Raw genomic sequence first — 20,663 nt, forward strand, 5'->3', positions numbered from 1 at the left:
TAATGATAAATCCAATCTCTTTTGCTGCTTTGTGGACTCTAGAAAGGCTTTCGATATGGTTCATAGAAACAACCTTTGGAATAGATTAGAAGAGCTAAAGGTTCCTTTCGAGTTGAGAGCTGCTGCTATTAGATTATACGAGAATGTAATTGCCAAGCTAAAAAGCAATGAGGGGTGGTCGAAAGATATTAAGTGTAATATCGGAGTTAAACAAGGTTGCCCCCTCTCCCCTACCCTATTTGGCATTTACATTGACAAGCTCGAAGGTTATTTAGAGGAAGCGGGATGTGCTAGCACGATCTTAGCTGGGCTAGTTGCCATCCTTCTTCTCTATGCTGACGATATTGTTCTCCTCGCAAGGTGTCAATCAGATCTTGATAAGTAGCGTAGGCTTCTTGAGGATTTCTGCTCTACTATGGGTATCACTGTTAACACTGACAAAACAAAAGTTATGATTATCAAATCCAAGAAGGACACTTACACTAATTTTATGTATGACAATAATAACTTGGAGGAAGTATATTCTTTCAAGTACCTAGGAATTGATATTCATCACAAGCTCAACTGGAACTATAGCATTGATAAAATGATTAATGGGGGGTGGAAAGCTTACTTTGGTCTTGAAAATAATTGTAAAATGGCAAACCTCGTAATGTGGGATAAAAAGAAGTTCCTCTTTGAAACTTTAGCCACTCCTGTTATCTTATATAGATGTGAGGTTTGGGGTTGCAGCATCTCTAGAGAATCTTGGAGAAAGATTGAGCAAATATAGAAGCGCTTTATAACATATAACCTGAAAATTAAAAGAAATACACCCTACCCTATTCTCCTTATAGAAGTAGGTCTTTCCCCTATCGAACGCCTAGCTATGACTAGGCTTCTGTTTTACAAGCACAAGCTCAATAACATAGGAGATCATAGACTTCTCAACCTAGCTTTAAATTCTAGCCAAAACCATCCAAGGCTCAAACGGGGGTGGTATAAAGACACGAGGGCCTGGATAAACCATTGGGAGATCAATGAGAACGATGCATTGCAAAACATTAATAACATTAAAAATATTGTTACTTCTAAGTTCAAAGAAAAAATGTGGTGTGAGAAAGATTTAGCGGCTAAAAGAAAATTGAGTTATTATAAGAAGGTCATCAACCCCACCCTAGAAGATCAAAAGTATCTCTCTGTTTTAGCTAGCTCAAAGAAGAAAATTAATTTAGCAAAGTTTAGAATGAACTCTCATGAGCTCCATAGTGAAACAGGTCGTTGGACTGTTCCTAAAACACTATGGACGGAAAGAATCTGCCATCTCTGTGATAATAGGAACATTGAGGATGAAAACCACTTCCTCTTAGAGTGCCTCGTGTACAACCACATTAGTCTCAATTTCATAATCTTTGTCGCAATACTGACCTTCCTAGCCTTTTACGATGTCAAAAGTATAGTGAGCTTGGGAGGCTTCTCTCCAAGCTTTTTGAGCATAGAAATAAAATCTTAAATCAAACTAAATAATTGGTTTCTTTAGGTTCGATAAACCAAAGTTTGGTCTCAGTGGACATTAACCATCATCATCATCATAAATAGTTAAATAATAATTCATATTAGTAATTATTATGTTTCAAAACTTAGTATTTAAAATTATATATATATATATATATATATATATATATATATATATATATATATATATATATATATATATATATATATATCTATAATGTCAAATATATATATATGTAATTATATGTATTATTAGAGTTTTAGCAGAAATAAAAATAAAGAATATTTTTATATAGAGAGATGTGAAATGAAGATAAATAAAATAATATTATTAAATAGTATATAGCTATCTTAATTGAGAAAGCATCTAAATAAATCAAATCTCTTAAAATGTAAACTTTCTTCAAGTTTCACATTTCATAAAAAAATGAATTTTGAAAATTTTTAAATATAATTATCTATAAAAAGAAATATTCTAGATATTAAAATTATTAATAATTTATGAATTCAGGTTTTTGTGATTCTTAATAATAATATTATTATTATTATCCCATTTTAAGCCACACTCCAAATTGGTGTATGAAAACCCCTTGTTTTTAGGACAAGGGACCTACCTCACCTCCGTGAAGCGATTTGACTTCTAAGTCTATGAAGACATATATACTCTACCCCCTCTGGTTTTGAATCTATGACCTCTTAGGAGGAAACACATGCTATTAACCATTATGAATGTTGAAAGATTTTCGTAAAAATCACACAAGAAACTTTAAGTGGACATGTTTCGAACTATCTAGTGTGGTTCATCTTCAGGACAAGATGAAGAACCAGATCATGACATTAGATTAAATAGATGAAAAGAGAAGTTTTCTAGCCATTATAATATAATAGTTAGTTTTGACTAAAAAATTATCATTAATTAATAAACAATTTTTTTAATTCAAATTAAGAAATAGAATTAATTGTAAATAAAATATTAAATTAATTTTATTATTATTATTATTTTAATCAAAAATAAATTCTGTAAAAATAATGTCAAACTTAAATTGTTCTAAACCATAAAACTAAATAATAATAATAATAATAATAATAAACAAATAAATAAACAAACACAATAAAAATAATAAAATGATATTTAATTATTCTAAATAATAAAACTAAAAATAATTAAAAAAAACAAAATAAATAAAATATAAATCAAAATAATGAATTAACACAATTTTATTATTTAAATTCAAAAAATAAAATCAAAATAATTAAATTAATACCATTTTATTATTTAAATTCAAACATTTGAAAAATAACATTAAAAATAATTATTTAATCTAATAATTAAAATCAAACCTAAATCTCAATAAAAAATTACTAATACATCTAAGTGGGTGAGTCAGGATTTCATAATAGCACTCATTAAATGAGTATACGGGCAACTTGCTAATGTATACAAAACAATAAGAACAGTATAAAATGCGCACTCAATACCATAATAGTCCTTATGCTCGCCAATGTGTTATTAGCAGTAAAATAATTATTGCATTTACATTATTTTTTATAAAAATTATTGTATTTTTTAATAATAATAAGCATAATAGTTTAGGTGGATTGTTTGTAAGTTATAGGTTGATTTGATGTGATAAGTTGATTTGATGCGATAAGGTTAGAAGCTTAGATGCCTCATGGAATATAATCCATTCTTAATGTTTTGAGAGGTCTCAGATCTAAGTCACAAATTATTGCTTACCTATTATTATTTATTCATCCTAGAATTTTTTAGGAATTTATATCAAAATTACTAATTCATATTGAAATTAATCTTTGGTTAATTAACAATAAATAAACATTTAATGACTCATGTAATGGATACATTTTTGTAGGTAATTTTCTTAAATCCCATTGATTTTTAACAATAGATAAGTAAACTTCAATCCCATTAAATTGTATTTTTATGAGCATTCAATTGAGTGACTTTTATACCTTGATTATTAATTTGAATCTTATTACACTTTTCAAGGATATTTCTAATGGCATTCACTTTTTACTTTTCTACTAGACTATGATTCAATCAGAGTTTAATCTCAACCTTTAATAGATTAGACCTCATACTTACTGGCCAAGCACTAAGTCAATTACTACTAGAAACGATCATTATAATGGATCATCATCAAGTATTGATGACTCAAAGGATTTCAACTTGATATGAAATTAAAGCTTGAAATGCTTTTGTATGTTGAATGTAGCTTATTCTAACTTTATAAATAAAGTTTAATTGAGCAATTAAAAATATGTACATGCAAAACAAACAATAATAAGAAAGGTTATAAAAACAAGTTGATAATGAAGTTCATTCTTCATGGACTGCATCTCTAGATCCACTTTAAATGAGTAATCAATCCATTAAAATTATGCAAAAGCTTGAAATGCTTTATTTCATCAACATTGATCTCCAACCTACATTAAAAATGCCTTCAAGAGCCCCATAGGAAGACTATAACATTGTTGGAATACTCTTCCCATCTACTTCCCACAAACAAAAAGTATTTATGACCTTTATTTACCAAATTTTTTCTAGAAAATACACCTTAAAATAATTTTTACATAATGTATTTCACAATTTTAAGCCACAATGCAATGGTAAAGCAAGGTTGGTACCATGAATTTTGGGATATAATATCATTTATTTAGCATAACCTCTAAAAATAATCTTATCAAAATGAATCCATAGATAAGTTAACACATTTGCAACCTTTGGTGCAGTGGTAAGACTTGGGGTTGGTATATGGGAGGTCAATGGTTTGAATTGTGTGGGTGCATATTTTGTGGAATCTCATTTTCAAAAAACAACATAAATAATATAACCTTTTCCTAGTTTAACATTGCACACAAGTTAGCCTAGTGGTAAGGTGTAACAATTGTGCCAACTAGGTTTGGCATTCAAATATTGTAATTGCTACATTTTTGCAATACATAGTTGACATGTCGTGCATCTAGTCCATGTAGACCTTCTAGAGGGTTCATGTGGTAGCCTCTAGTTGGTCCCCATGGTAACCGTTGGTCGGTCCACATGGTGTCATCCGTCAACCTCTAGGTGTGGCATGTGTCACCCTTGTGTGTCTCACCCTTGTCTTTCCTTCAACATTTGAAGGCCATAACTTTTAGATATGGTGTCCACTTGAGCTCATTCCAATTGTGTTGGAAAGCTCATGACAAGCTCTTTGACATGAAACATTTTCATCATTTGAACCTATCAATTTGGATTAACTATGAGAATCCTTCCAAGACCAAAAGTTTGATTTTATTCAACAAGTAAGTGGTTGTGCTTTATTTGGATGCACTCTTTTTAAACCCATACAAAGGTATTCAACATCACCTTTTCATGAAATCCTCACATTCCTATTAAGAATAACATCTTCTTGCAAATCCTTGAGATATTTAAGAGAAATTTCATCAACGAAAGGAACTTGAAGATTCTTATCTTGATCCATAATCATAGGGGGCTCATATAATTACAAGTTTCCAACATTCACCATTGAATACATCTACATATATGGATGTAAATCTAACCAAAAGTCGTTCTCACCGATCTTTTCCAAAATTGTAAATGGACCATACTTGATCAGTTTGAGGTTTCTGCCTTCGCCTCTAAGACATTCTTTATTGTTACATTAGAGAAATTTTAATGTAAAAAATGGGCCTTGAAACAAAAATGTACAACCAAAATCAAATTTATAAGACCCAATAGAGTTGAATATGATGATGTCAACCATGGCGGATGATTCACCATTTTTGGAGTAAAAAGGTAAAATGATAAAAAAATAAAAAATGAACAAGATACTTTTCAACATATCTCCCTATTGTTTTACTCAAATTTCGAGCGGGAGCACTTATTGGATGCATAATTTAATTTTTCATCCGATGAGTACCCATGTTGAATGCTTTCGATGGAGCCCACTACACAAAAAATGAGAAATACATGAAAAACATGATTGCAATCACATTTTTTCATGTATTTCTCATTTTTTATGTAGCAGGATCGATCGAAAGTATTCAACATGGATACTCCTTGGATGTGAAATTAAATTCTGCATCTAATGAGTGCTCTCGATCGAAATTTGAGTAAAACTGAAGCAAGATAAGTTTAAAATACAAGTTGAAAAAATAGTTTTTCTTTTTTCACTCCAAAATTTGATGAGGTAATCTAATCTCATTTTATTATTTTTCTATTATTTTATAATTTTCCTTAGGAAGCTCATTTTAGACTTAAAAAATTATCTAATGTATAGCCAAAATTAATCACGAACTTGGAAATGATGATTGATCTAATGCTTGTCATGCCTAGCTTTATACTTTGCTTGCCTCTTTTCCATTTTTCCTTGCACAACAAGTTTATTTGGATATACTAGGGAGATTTGCAGGGGATCTAGATCAGTTAAGCCAAATGTCATAAAACCCTAATCATTACCTATGGATTTGTGAATAACTTCCTTGATCTTGCAAAGGAGAGGTTTTTGTGATTGGAAGCACAAGTTGCAGATATAAACCATAATGTGAATCTCTTCATGGTGGCCTTGACCAATAAGCTCATGATATTAAGAGAATATCAGGGTTTCAACGCAAAGGTTTGATCAGAGGGAAGATCGAGAGATTGAAAAGAAACATAGGAGTCACAGAAAGAACCCAAAAATGACCAAACTAGTTTGAGTGTTGTGAACCATTCATAGTCCATGTTTAAAATAAAATCGAAGGTCGATATCAAGTCGTATCAAGGAAATATTGCCGCTTATAAGCTAAATCATTAGTTGCATCAGTTAGAATTTTATTTCATTGTTCATTATATAGAGGAAGAAGAGAAGGCTTCATTTGTGTGGCTAAAATCAGAGGACCATGCCCTAGCCTGGTGTGCAAGCCACATAGAGACCTTAAGGTTGGAGGGAGATCCTCTAGTGACTAAGTGGGAGGAAATTGTAATATCCATTAATATTACTTAACTAAAAAAAAATTAAAAAATTGCTTCGAAAAAATATACCATAAATTTCTCCCCAATAACACAATAAGGATTGCACAATTTCACACAATAGAAATTATCATCATGTCAAATAAAATTTACGAATATAAAAACCTAGAAACTAGAAATATGTTGCAACTCTAGCTATATTTATTAATGTAATTCTATGAAGGAAATTTACATAAAATATTGAGACAAAATCTGATGAATAAACTCTTAAGAATGTTTGCCTCTAAACTTCTTAATAATTAATCCCCTCAAAAAAATATTTTTTCCTCTCTACAATACGCAATGCAGGCCTCCTTGTCAATGTTTAGGCGCTCTAATAAGATAAATTCACCCCTCCTTGTCCATACAAATTCAGCCTTAGAATTTAGATAGCTTGGCTCCCCTACTGATGGATCAAATCAACCCCTTGGAGAAGAGTGATTCAGCTTCTAGTTTTCTTAGGTAAATCAACCTCCAATTCGCTCAAGTACTCAACCATCTTGGAAAACCGACCCTAGAAATTCAAAAAAAATTAGACCTTTTGGATTACTATAATTTCCACAAGAATTTCAACCTCCATAAATTCAGTTATTTAGCCTCTCTAAGAAAATATGTGTAGCCCTCATGGGTTTACTAATTCGACCCTCTAAATTAAGAAATTTTGGCATATCCATAATTAATTGACTCACTCTCTTGGGAAGAAAATAATAACTCAACCCCTGTAATTACATTCTAATTCAACCTCCTACAATGCAGTAAAATCAACCTCCTTCAATTGAAATTGATCCTCACTGCACAAATTAACCTCTAAATGTAACAATTTGGTCTCCCTACAAAAATCACAAATGATTGGCTAAGGTGGATTTACAACCACTGAAACAAACTGCCACTAGCTAGGGTGTATATTCGAACACTAAAATTGGGAAATATTAAGTGTTTCCCCCTCGCTTAGTAATCTACTCAAACTCTTGTTAATACAAAAATAATTCTTCTCCAATCCCCCTAAGTCTCCTTCTCTTTTTTATAATATTTTCCTCCTTTGAAAACCATGGATGGTAAGAAAAAACCATGGGTCGCTTTATTTTTATAAAGTGATTTTTTACCACCTTTATTTAATTATTTATTATTTTATTCTATTGACCCCTTTTCTTCCTTAAATATCCCATGGGATCTAGATAGGCTATGACTCCAAACATTTCATGCTTCTATGGAGCGGAGAGGGTCATTACAATCCTACCTTCTCAAATTTGTTTGTCCTCAAGTAACTTCAAGTTGCGGTGTTGCAATACATATTCACCTTCCCATGTAGTATCTTCAACTGGAAATCCCTTCCATCAAATTAAATATTCTTGGATGACTCTACTCCTCAACTTCCTTTCCCTCATGTGCATGACCTCCTCTAGAACGAGGACCAATTTCCCTTCCTCATCAAGAAATGGAAGCTTTGTTGTGGCCTTGACTTGTTGTCCAAGAACCTTTTAAGGAAAGATACATGGAAAACATTGTGAATCTTGCTTTCTTTTAGTAATTCCAATTCATAAGAAACCTCCTCAGTCTTCCTGATCACCTTGTAAGGCCAACAGAATAATGGGTTTAATTTCTTAGAGCCACCATTTTTCAAGGATGATTTCTTATATGGTTGAAGTCTTAGGAAAATAGGTCCACCCTCCTTAAAGCTATGCTCCACCATATGGAAATTCACATACATCTTCTACTAATTATGGGATACATGTAGCTTGTCCTTGAGGATTCTAAGAGTATGTTGTCCCTTACTGCAACCAATCCTTGGCCATCAGTGCCCTACTGTCTCCTAGTGCCATATCAAGGAATATGGGGTCATCATACCCATACAATTCTCTGAAGGGAGTCATCTTGAAAAACATATGGTAGGTGGTGTTATAACAATACTCACCCAAGTGCAATCACCTAATCCAAGTTTTATGCTACCCGACCACATAGTTCCTCAAATATCCATTCGCCCATTCATTAGTGATCTATGTCTAGTCGTTTGTCTGTGGATGATAACTATTACATAGGGTTAGTTGTGTGTCGACTAATCTAAATAATTCCTACCAAAATCATCTGAGGAATCTACTATACCAGACATTGATAATGTGTTTGGAAACTCCATTCAATTTGAAAACCTCTTGAAAGAATGTCTCTGCCACCTAGTCACTGAGCAGTCAAAAGATATGATCATGAAATGAGAAAATATGTTAGTCTATCCACCACCACAAAGATACAGTCTCTTCCTTGTACCTTTAAAATCCCTGTAATTAAATCCATCAAAATGATTTCCCATTTTTTATGTAGGATTAACAACTATTGTAGTAGACCTGCCAAATGAGTCTTCTTAGTTTTATTCTACAATAAAAGAGCATATTTCTACATGTATCCAGCCAACCCCCTTGAGGCCCTTCTATGAAAATCTCTCTCGTTCATGCATGTATGTTTTGAATAATCCTTGATGTTTGGCTAGGGACGAGTCATTGATGGCCCTAATGACCCTCTCTTTAAGCTATGACTCAGGAACCAAGAATATCCTCCCTTTTTAAAAGATGATATCATTGACAACCTTGTACCTGTCATCCTAAATTACTCCATCCATCAAGTTACATGAAAAAATATTCTTTGAATATTCAACTAGTAGAAGTGCCTTTCAATCACTGTTGATATCAATGAGAGAGCATGCCAGTAGTATCCCACAGAGAGAATCGACCACCACATTATTCACCCCCTTCACATACTCGATGTTGAAGTCATATACCTTAATTCTACTAACCCATTTCTATTGCCTCACATTGAGATAATTTTTATCCAAAAAGTATTTCAAGTTGTTGTGGTCTGTCTTGAACATGAAACTTCCTCCCACTAAGTACGACTTGAAATTTTCTAGTGCATGCATTATGAACAATGTAAACTTTGAAATGAGAACTCATACTGTTACCCGTTTTGTAGAGATAGCAAAAAAGTGACCCAATTTTGAAAATGGGTGATGTAGAACACAAGTGTTTTTTAGAGCTTAGTTTTTGGCACTATAATTTTTTTTATGTACATTGCGTTTTAGAATGGTAGTGTTTTTTATGCTGATTTAAAAATGTGGTAATCCTACACTAGGCCCTTTTCTTAAAGGCCTTTTTTTTTTTTTTTTAATTTAATGTATGAAATGTAAATAATTATTTTGTAAATTTAATAATTTTTGAAGTGGTTTTTTTCTTCATATTTTCTTGTTTTTATTTTCATTTTATTTTTTTGTAGTGAGGGTTTTATTGTTTTGCATATTTAAAGAAGAAGGTCGATATTTTGAATTTTCGATATTCTACATATTTATACATTGTTAATTAATTTTTCAATCCACAAGAAATAATTGTTTCTAAAAAACAATATTTTTTAACAATGGACATAAAAATAGCCATTTTTAACATAAATATAACTAAAAAACTACACGTTTTGATAATTTTTTGCTACAATTGGCATGCGAAAATCACAATTTTTATAAGAAAATTTTAACTAAAAATAGTTAAATAATAGTTTTTTATGAACTTCATGTCAAAATAATAATAATAATCATTTTTTTCAAAAAATAATGATTAACTTAAAAATTAATGCGAAAATCACATATTACAAATATTAAACGCATAACAACCTTAATTGAGTGTATATTCTTCTCATAAAATGTCAAAGTCAAAACATTGCAAGTATAACTACTTAATAGTTACAAAAAATGAGCTTGATTTCCAAGCATAACTTAAATTTAATCAACAATGTCACGTAATCCAAACTCTTCATCCTCCAGAGTTTCATCATTGTCTTCTTCCACAATATTTTCTGCTTCCTTTAACTCATTTTCGTCTTCTAATGGATCTTTGATGTTTGCGAATCTCCCAATGTATGTCTTTCCAAACATCCTATGTAATGGTGGTTGAGATTCCTTTGCCTTTTTTGCCACACGTGATTCACTAAAGTCCCTTTTCTTCAACCCAATTTCTTGCATTGCATCTGGAAGAAATTGAAGAGCATTAATTCTTTGCTGAATGAAATTGCACTGTAATGGATCTTTTTCAATTGCAATGCAATTTCTTCCTTTTTGAAGGCAACATGCTAGTGTTGTACCTAATTATCAAGCACAAAAGAAATAATGAAGTAAATTAGTATAATGACATATTAATTAAAAAATGACGTATTGAAATTCAATTCCATATAATAAAACTTACCTGAGCCAAAGAATAAATCCAGAACCCAATCTCCTTCATTTGAACATATGTCTATCAGATAACTAATCAATAATTGTGGTTTTTGATAAATGTTAACTATCTCTCATTTTGCTTCTTTGTCTTTATATGTTAGTTTTCTCACAACAGCATCATAAGTCAGTATTTGGCTATGACTCTTTCTGTTTACCCGATTAAAAATCATAGACATATAGCTATCATCTTTTGCCCAACTATTAATATGAATGAACTCACAATCATTTATAAATACTTGATCTTCACAGTTAAGAAGATTTGACTTTTGCTTATGAAAAAGTAAAAGTTCAATCAACTTGTACATAAATGAATTTTTAAACATTAGTGAAATACACATTTTAAACGTCTTACCATGTAAGCTGCATCCTTGAATTTGTTTTCCCCTTGAAGCTTGACAATATCATTGCCAATTGTGTGTCTGAATGAAATGTCACAAATCTCCATAATGGTGATGACGTGACTTATACAAATCCTGCAACCACTTTACTAAGAGCTTGATAAGTATAAGGGTCACTATCATAGTCAATGTTTGGAATATTGAAACCATGGGAAATATCTGCAATAACTAGGGCATACTCCCTTTTAGGTATGAGTTTAGCAATGTCTTCACAGTGGCCTTGTATTACTTGATATTGAATAGTGTCTAGCCCATTCCAAATGAAATGAGTAAGAGTTGGATCAAGTTCTGCATTCTTAATACTTTGCTTCCTCAGTCTTTCAATCTTTATTTTTTCAATAAAGGTTTTGAAGCTAGTTGGCGCTCCATTATCATCCTTCTTCATCTTTTATAAAATAAACAAATATATGTGTAAGTTATAAATTAAAAATAGTACAAGATACCTTTTTAAATGCAAGATAAAAAGATTTTAATGTTGATGTAGAACTTGAATCTGAATAGTTGCGTACAACATCATCCCAATTATCTTCATTCAACAATTTAACCATTTGTTCTTGAATTTTCATGTAAACTTTGTGACTGCATAGATAAAGTAACAAAAAGTTAATATAATGATATGTATAACAAATACTACCAAGAACAACATGTTTTATTTAAAAGAAAATTATAATCTAGAAATAAATAAAAATAATTCAACAAACTTACTTTTGAAATTCCTCAGACATTTCCTCCAATGATAAGTCCTCTCACTTCATACAATATTATATTGTTTTGAAATTTTTTTCATCTTTCACTCCTTGCATTGCTTTCCAAGGTGTGATAGTCATATCTTCTGGAAGTTGCTTCAATTCAGGAGCTGATTTACTATCGCCACATATCAATGGCTTAGACTTTTTGACCTTCTAGTTTTTAATGCCAATGTTTTCCCACATGCTAAAAATCTCATCAATCAACTTCCAAACATCTCTAGTTCTAAATGCCAATTGGAAAATGTTATCAACACCTCTGAATATATCACTAGGAAGGTTGTGTTTTCCACCTTTTGAATTGGGTTTCTCTTCAATTTGATACCCTATTTCCATACAACATTCCTTCGGAAATCTGCAGTAACATTTATCCTATCCCCACCACATTTTTCTTGAAATTCACTATGAATAAATCTAACCCTTTGAATGAAAGTCATAGACATCCTATATTCATTATCTGAATTATGATCCCATGCCACTAACTTTGCTTCTGTATCTAATAAACCAGCATAAATGATACATTTCATTGTTTCAAAACGTGGGTTATTGGGATATTCCTCCATCAATTGTCTTTGAGCTTCTACAAAATGGTTCCCCCCAAGCACATAATAATTGTATTCAAAACATTTTGACTTATCAAATGCTTTTTTGTTGGGAAATTGAACTGGATCAACAAGAAGCACATAATTAACCACATGAGCATATGGATTGTATCCCATCAATGTCTTCAAGTTGTGAACATGCAGATGGTGTCGCTTTCTGACTTGATATTGACATTGTCCTTCACTTGCCTTATAGGTTTGTCTGACATTAAGCTGAAATGTACGACCACCATCAATTAAGTTTCTCTTTGTCAAATTTTGTCGAATGGCATTTTGTTCTGTTTTGATAATGCCATCCTCTAAATCAACGCCTGGTGTAACGATTTCTTTGCTTTCTTTTGAAGTTTCACTAGGTTCTTGACTTCTGGTAATGACTACTTCAAAATCTTCAACTTTACTTTTCTTCGTCATAACATTCTGAACAGATTTATTCTTGGGCATTGTTACTTTTGGTATTTTACTGCTCTTCTCAGTTCCAATGTCATCTTTAATAATGGCAACATATGCTTCACTGTCAGTTTCAACTTCATCGTCCTGAAAAGTAACTTGTCTACCCTTGCTAGATTCATCCACTAGAGGCCTTTTTTCTGATCCTTTGGATGTAGTTTTGTAGCATCATCAATTACTACATTTTGCTTGTTTTCCATATCTTCTTCTAACACTGAGTAAAAACTGCTGACAACTTTCATGATATCATTCTTTATGAAATGAATGCCTCCCAACCTAATTGAACAACTTTCAACAAAATTCTGCCAAACAAAATATCATATGTTAATAAAAACAAAGTTAAAAAATATAGCGAGACACTTTCAAAAACGCAAAATACAAATATAAATAACAATACTTACGATGTTTTGTTTCATCTCATTTACGATTTGTTTACACAACTTTGTAGATACCTCTCTCGTGTCATACAATGAATATGATAGTCGATATTTAATCTTTTCATGTGACTTGGGAGCTTTTGTAAGTATGTTAACAACTTCAGTGTCTGGTACTGAACACATATCTCTGACTCTTCCCATCAGCTCAAAAATTCCATCATCATTCGGTATATCAATATATAGATATATATTCACATTTTGGCTTTCTCTTTCTTTCACATACCAGATTCTTGATGGGAATTTCACCTCTTTTGAATTCTTCTAGTCTGAAATCATCTTCTTATCATTTGAGGCACTTGAAAGATTTGTAGCCATGAGCTCAGGTGGAGTTCGTTCACCAATGTTTTTTGAAGATGCACCTTTAAGAGTCTTTGGTCTAGAAAGATTCACAAAAATCTTCTTTGATGTCATTTTCCTGAAAAATAGAAACACATAAATCAGTAAATAACGAAAACATATTAACTTAAATCCACAACGAAAATATATCATAAATTTTTAATTTGTATAATCAGATAATTGAAATTAAAAAAATATTAACACTAAGAAATGGCAGAAGCCCACCGACACCACCCCGTCCATCCGCGGAGTGGCAGGCGATTCCGAGAATCGCGCAACCTCCACGGGCGGATGGGCAGGCTGCCATGGTGGCGTAGGATGGGGTTGTGGCAGCTCCTCACCGCACCACCCAGGCGGCCCGACTACCCCTTCCGCCCCCACACCCCCTCCCTACACGCCAACCCCTCCCCCCTCCCTACACGGCCCCTTCGCCCACCCCATCACGCCCACCCTGGGCACCCCCATCTCGTAATTGGTCGGCCATTCGCCCCCTCTGCACACCCTACCAGCCCCTCCCCAAACTCCACCACCCTGTCTCCACGCCCACTCCACCCCCCCTCTCCCACCGCTACCCCTTGCCCACCACCCCCTACCCCCAAGCCACCCTCCCTTCCCCCCCTCATGCCCCTCCAGCCCACGCCACCCCACCCCACCCCACAATCGGCCGCCCACCCCACGCCACCCTTACCCCCCTTCCACCCCTACCCCCCAACCCCCCTCCCACCGCACCCTTACCCCCCTTTCCCCCTATCCCATAATACGCGCCCCCCAACCCCCATGCCACCCTACCCATACCCCCCTCCCCTCCCTGTCCCCTACCCCCCTCGCAGCCCACCCCCCTTCCACCCCTACACCCTACCCCACACCTAGCCCCCACCCCACCCAACCACCCACCTCTACCCCCTCCCTCACGCCCCCTCCACCAACCCCATCCCCTCCCTCACACACCCCTAACCTCGCTCCCCCTCCCTCAGCCACCCCCACCCCCGTCCTTCCCCCCTCCCTCCTATCCCACCGCACCCCACCCCACCCTCCGCCCCCCTCCACCCTCTGCCGCCCCCTCCCCCACCCCACCCGACCAACCACCACCACCCCCCACCCATACCCCCGCCGTTCGTCCCCTCCCTGCGCCACCCCGCCCGCCCGCCTGGGTGGTTGGCTGATTCCCCACCCCGCACCACCCTCGTGGTCTGCCCGCCCACCCACCCTCGCTCTGGTGGCATGGGGTGGGGTCGCGTGACCATCTGAGAATCAAACGGCCACTCGAGCTGACGGGCGGGCCGTCGAGGTGGCACGGGTTGGGGGCGGAGGGCGGGGGTTGGGGTGGGCAAGGGAGGGGTGCGGGTGGTTGGTTGGGTGGGGTGGGGTTGGGTGCGACGGTGGGTGGGTGGGTCCGCGGGGTGGGGGAGGGTGAGGGGGAGAGAGGGGAGGTTGGGGGTAGGGGTGGCCGAGGGAGGGAGGGAGGGGGGGGGTGTGGGGTGGAGTGGGATGGGGTGCAGGGCGGGGTGGGCGAGGGAGGGGAGGGGCGGTGGGGTGGAAGGCGGGGTTAGGGTGGGCGAGGGAAGGGATATGGCTGGACAAGGGTGGCGGTGGGGTCAGTGGAGGGGGCGTGAGGGAAGGGGTAGGGGTGAGTGGTTGGGTGGAGTGGGGGAAGGGCGGGTGCGTAGGGTGGCAGAGGGAGGGAAGGGGGTGGTGGGGGCGGGGGGTAGGGGGGGTGGCTTGGGGTGGCAGAGGGAGGGAAGGGGGCGGGTAAGGTGGGGTGGGGCGGGGTTAGGGGTGCGCGAGGGAGAGAGGGAGTGGAGGGCGGAGTTAGGGGTGGGCGAGGGAGGGGGTGCGGTTGATGGAGGGGGTGTGAGGGAGGGGGTAGGGGTGCGAGGTTGGGTGGAGTATGGGAAGGGGGTAGGGGGGTAGGGGGCGCATGGGGGGTGGGGGTGGCGTGGGGGGTAGGGGGGGTGGGGGTGGGGGTGGGGGCGAAGGGGGGTAGGGGTGGGGTGGGTTGGGAAGGGGGGAAGGGGTGGGGTGGCAGGGGGGTTATGGGGGGTAGGGGTGGAAGGGGGGTTGGGGGGCATCGGCTGGCCATTCGATTAAGGGGCGGGGCGGGGTGTGGAGGGGCATGAGGGGGGGGGAAGTGGTAGGGGGAAGGGTGGGGGTAGGGGGTAGGGGGTAGTGGTGGGAGACGGGGGGGTGGGGTTCGGTGGGGTGGACAGGGTGGAGGAGTTTGGGGAAGGGGCCGGTAGGGTATGCGGAGGGGGCGGCTGGCTGGCTAATTGCGGGATGGGGGTGCCCAGCTTTGCTGGGCCCACCATGCTCACGACGGAAGTATTGGTTAATTTGGCTGACAAAAAGTATTAATCTTAAAAAAAAAATTATACTTCATTAAACTAATTTAATATGAAAATTTTCAAGGAAAAAAATTTAACTGACCTTTCAATTGCGAGAATTCTTCATTGAATATGTTGTTGATAGCAATGTAGCTACTCCACAAATTTGCTCCAAGTCTTTCAACGAACCTCAAAAAACCTTGATGTAATGTGAGTAATAGTGATAATGGAATTTAATATATAGGTGAAATTACGGAGATGTTTTACCGTACGGTGAATGCGGGATTAATTAGTTTTAAAAAATTTTAACATGTTAATTTTGTTATAGCGATGAAGGAAAATATGATAAAGCAAATATTATGGAATTGTTTTACATCGAGGTGAATGTGGGATTAATTTGCTTCAGAATGTATTATAAAAATTAAAAGAAAACATTCAATTGTTTAGTAAATCTTATATACTTTGACTATTAAAATAATTTAGGTAGAAGTTGTAGTTTACAATTTTAACTTTAATGATTTATTTCATAAAAATAATTAGTTTGCATTTTTCATTAAATTGTAGAATAAAATAATGAAGATAAATAAATTTCACAAACTTTTAGGAGGGAAATATTTTCGCGAAACTTTTTGGGGGGGGGGGGGATTTTTGGAGGGAAAATTTCATTCTCTAAGCTATATAATATCTTTAGGAGACTCTCCATTTGTATCATTCAACATCTTCTATTTGAAAGGGATGGATTGTTCTGATAGTGAAGTTTTGATTTATACAACATCAACATCTTCATCACGTAACAACTCTATTCATATGGATGAATATAGCAGGAATTCTTCCACTATGAATAGAAAGTCAATTCTTCCACTTAGTCCTGATCCTAAGGACTATGAGAGCAACACTGATGAAAGAGGGGATGGAGAATTTCAAATAAATAAAGAGTCACATATTCCACTTAGTCCAAATTCGAAGGACTATGAAAGCAGCAGTGATGATGAGCTTGATGACAAATTTCAAAAGAATGGAGTGTCACGGTGTCCACTTAGTCCTAATTCTAAGGACTATGAGAGCAACAGTGATGAAGAGCATGATGGTGAAGTTCAAAAGAATGGAGTGTCACGGTGTCCACTTAGTCCTAATTCTAAGGACTATGAGAGCAACAGTGTTGAAGAGCATGATGACGAATTTCAAAAGAATGGAGTGTCACGGTGTCCACTTAGTCCTAATTCTAAGGACTATGAGAGCAGCAGTGATGAAGAGCGTGATAACGAATTTCAAAAGAATGGAGTGTCAAAGTGTCCACTTAGTCCTAATTCTAAGGACTATGAGAGCAGCAGTGATGAAAAGCATGATGATGAATTTCAAAAGTATGGAGTGTCATGGTGTCCAGTTAGTCCTAATTCTAACGACTATGCGAGTAGCTTTGATGAAGAGCGGGATGATGAATTTCAAAAGTATGGAGTGTCACGGTGTCCAGTTAGTCCTAATTCTAAGGACTATGACAGCAGCAGTGATGAAGAGCGAGATGATGAATTACAAAGGAATGGAATGTCATGGTGTCCACTTAGTCCTAATTCTAAGGACTATGAGAGAAATAGTGATGAAGAGCGTGATGATGAATTTCAAAAGAATGAGTGTCACAATGTCCTCTTAGTCCTAATTCTAAGGACTATGAGAGCAGCAATGATGAAGGACATGATGGTGCACTTAGTCCTAATTCTAATGAGTATAAAGGTAGCAGTGATGAAGGACAGGATGATGCATTTAGTCCTAATTCTATGGACTATGAGAGCAGCACTAAAAATGCACATGAGGGAGAATATCCAATAAACATCGAGTCAAATTTTCCATTGATTCCGAATTCTAAGGACTATGACAGTAGCACTAAAGAAGGGGAAGATGAAGAATATCCTCCAAGTCAGTATTTGAAAAGCACAATTGATCATAGTGTGGATAACATTCCTCTTAATTATGATGAAAATCCTTATACAAATGATGATCCAATGATGGAGATGTTGCCAAGAAATATTGTATTGAGGAGTAGGAGCAGACCTTTTCGTATCAATGCAAGATGTTCTAGTTATACAAGGGGTAGAGCAAAATATCTGACAAGAAGAAGTTCTATCAGTGCACTCATTTCAAGTGAATGTCGCCAAAAAGATTGCTTGAAACATATGGATTTCAAATTTGCATTAGAGAGCAAGAAGAGATATTTGTCAATGATTAAAAGCATGCAAAATTCATATTTAGTTGGGTGCATGCAATCTACATTGTCAGGTTATGAATATCATATTAGGACTTTATTTATCTATAGGAAAGCTTTCAAAATGTTTCATTCGATTGGGAATTTTCGTCTCTCGGGAATTCAAGAAAATTTGGAAAAGGATCCCACATTTTATTCTAAAGTACGTCATAAAAGACAGTTTGGGCCATTATCAAATACTGCAATTTCATGGATGAAAGATTTCTTTTCAAAGCATGGAGATTGTATGCCAAATAGAGAGACAATACATATTCCAGATAATTTTTCAAGACGAGAAATCTACAACTTATACAAAGAATATGCAGAAGGTGCTGAGGGACATGGCCAGTTTATTACATATCAATATTTTGTGAAGGTATGGAAGAAAGAATTCAACAATGTTCGTATTCCTAAGAAGACAAGGATGGGGATTTGCAGTACATGTGCTTCTCTTAAATAAAAAAGGGATAAATGTGAAGGGTCAGAAAGAGGTAAGCATTCATAACTTTAACTTTCAAAATTGTATATTCATCAAGTATGAAAACATATTTCTTAATGGCTTTCTTTTATGTTGTGTAGATTCAATTGTCAAAGAAGTTCAGGAGCATCGCGAACAACAAACAGATGAAAGGAAAAAGTTGTACAAGCATCAAAATAAGTGTTATGATAATCCAAATAAATATTTGGGTTTCATAATTGATGGTATGGACCAGAAGAAAACACTTTTACCACATTTTGTTCGCACACCCAAAAATTACAAGAGGAAAATTTTATTCAGTATCACTTGGTCGGTTGTATGGTCCTCAATGGGAAAATGTTGCCAAATGTGTACTTCACAGCTCCAAATATTCATAATGATGCAAATCTGACCATAACCATAATTCATGATGTGCTTTCTCATTGGTCTGGTAATCTTCCTGAAGTTTTGTATCTACAATTGGACAACACTTGCCGTGAAAAAAAAAATCAGGTTGTTTTTGGATATCTAAACATGCTTGTTGAATTGAGAATTTTTCAAAAGGTAAAGGTTAGTTTCCTTCTTTTTGGGCACATTCATGACCATATTGATCAGATGTTCAGTCATTTTTCAGTCACATTAAGGAGGAAGGAAGTTGGGAGCTTGCCATCATTAATTGAATGTATTAAGAAATCATACAAGCCAGAGCCTACTTTTGATGTGTTGGAAGAAATTGTTGACATGCGAAGGTTTATTATGAGATCATATGGTGAGGGGAAATGCATTGAACAACTTAATGACATTAGCTTCCAACATCAATTTCGTACCAAAAAAATTGATGGAAAAACACTAATATGGGGCAAGAAGTATTCAACTATTGCAAAATGGGCACCGTCATCAGGTTTGCAATTTTTGAAGTTCATTCCAGATCATCCAATATTTGCATCAAAAATATTGTTATTACAATCAGTTGGTGAAGTTCATAATGCACGCAGACAAAATAGAGATATACATTATTCTGATTGCCTAGAAGAAATTAAAAAATGTATTAGATATACATATGAGTACTTTGACATTGCTGATTCAGTTTGGTGGGAGTTGTTTTTCAATAATCAAAGTGATATCATTTCAACAACAACAAATGAAGATATACCTTTGAAAAATCCATTTATTTGGCCACAAAATGTGTCGAATGCATATGAGGAAATAAACATTGTTGTAAAGCAACAATCTCAAGGTATTATTAATTCTTCACAGGCAGAGGAAAGAGAGATGTATATTGGTTCCAGAAGATCTCGTGCACAACGTGAAGCCATGGAAGACCTTTACAGGGGTTCAGTACAGGATATTAAGGAGGGTTACATGATCGCAGTGCTAGCAGATGGAGATCCCGATGGCTATCCATTCTGGGTTGCTAAAGTTATAAAGGTCTTTACAGAAAATGATGATGTTACAAGTGTTGAAGTACATTGGTATGCCACAAATACACACCAATTCAATGGGGTGTATAAGCCAGAGATGGTAGTTGACAAAAAAATGGCGAAAAGAAAAAAAGAAAGGGTACAAATATAAATCGTCACCGCACAAACATATTAAAATTGGAGGATGTTGACATACTTGTTTATGACTTCAATTTAACAAAGAGAGGAACTCTTCGCTTCAAGATGATAGAGATTCTGAAAAGGTTGTTACTAGAAGGAACAGTGTTGAGATGGGAGTCCGCTGAAACCAGTCATAGATCTAGAAGAATTTTGAAACCTGAAATGACGGGCATGCATGTGGACTCAGATGGGGTGCTAGTTGATGAAAGAGAAGAATATGGAACATCTTCACCAACATCCAGTCACTCATCTGAAGATGTGAATTCTGATGGTGTGCAAGAAAATATGAGTGATTTTGAATAATTTTTTAAGACAATTTGTCTAACTAATGTATGCATTGTATCTTGAAATAAAA

At 36.2% G+C, this 20,663-nt stretch overlaps 1 pseudogene; it reads right to left on the reverse strand.

The window, feature by feature from the left end:
- Positions 1-14,937, reverse strand: part of LOC149259307 (uncharacterized) — a 49,371-nt pseudogene extending 34,434 nt beyond the window's left edge.
- Between the last annotated feature and the right edge of the window lie 5,726 nt (positions 14,938-20,663).

Source organism: Pinus tabuliformis, chromosome 6, assembly GCF_031772625.1.
Source record: "Pinus tabuliformis cultivar Carrire ecotype Pingquan chromosome 6, CPIR1, whole genome shotgun sequence".
NCBI lineage: Eukaryota > Viridiplantae > Streptophyta > Pinopsida > Pinales > Pinaceae > Pinus > Pinus tabuliformis.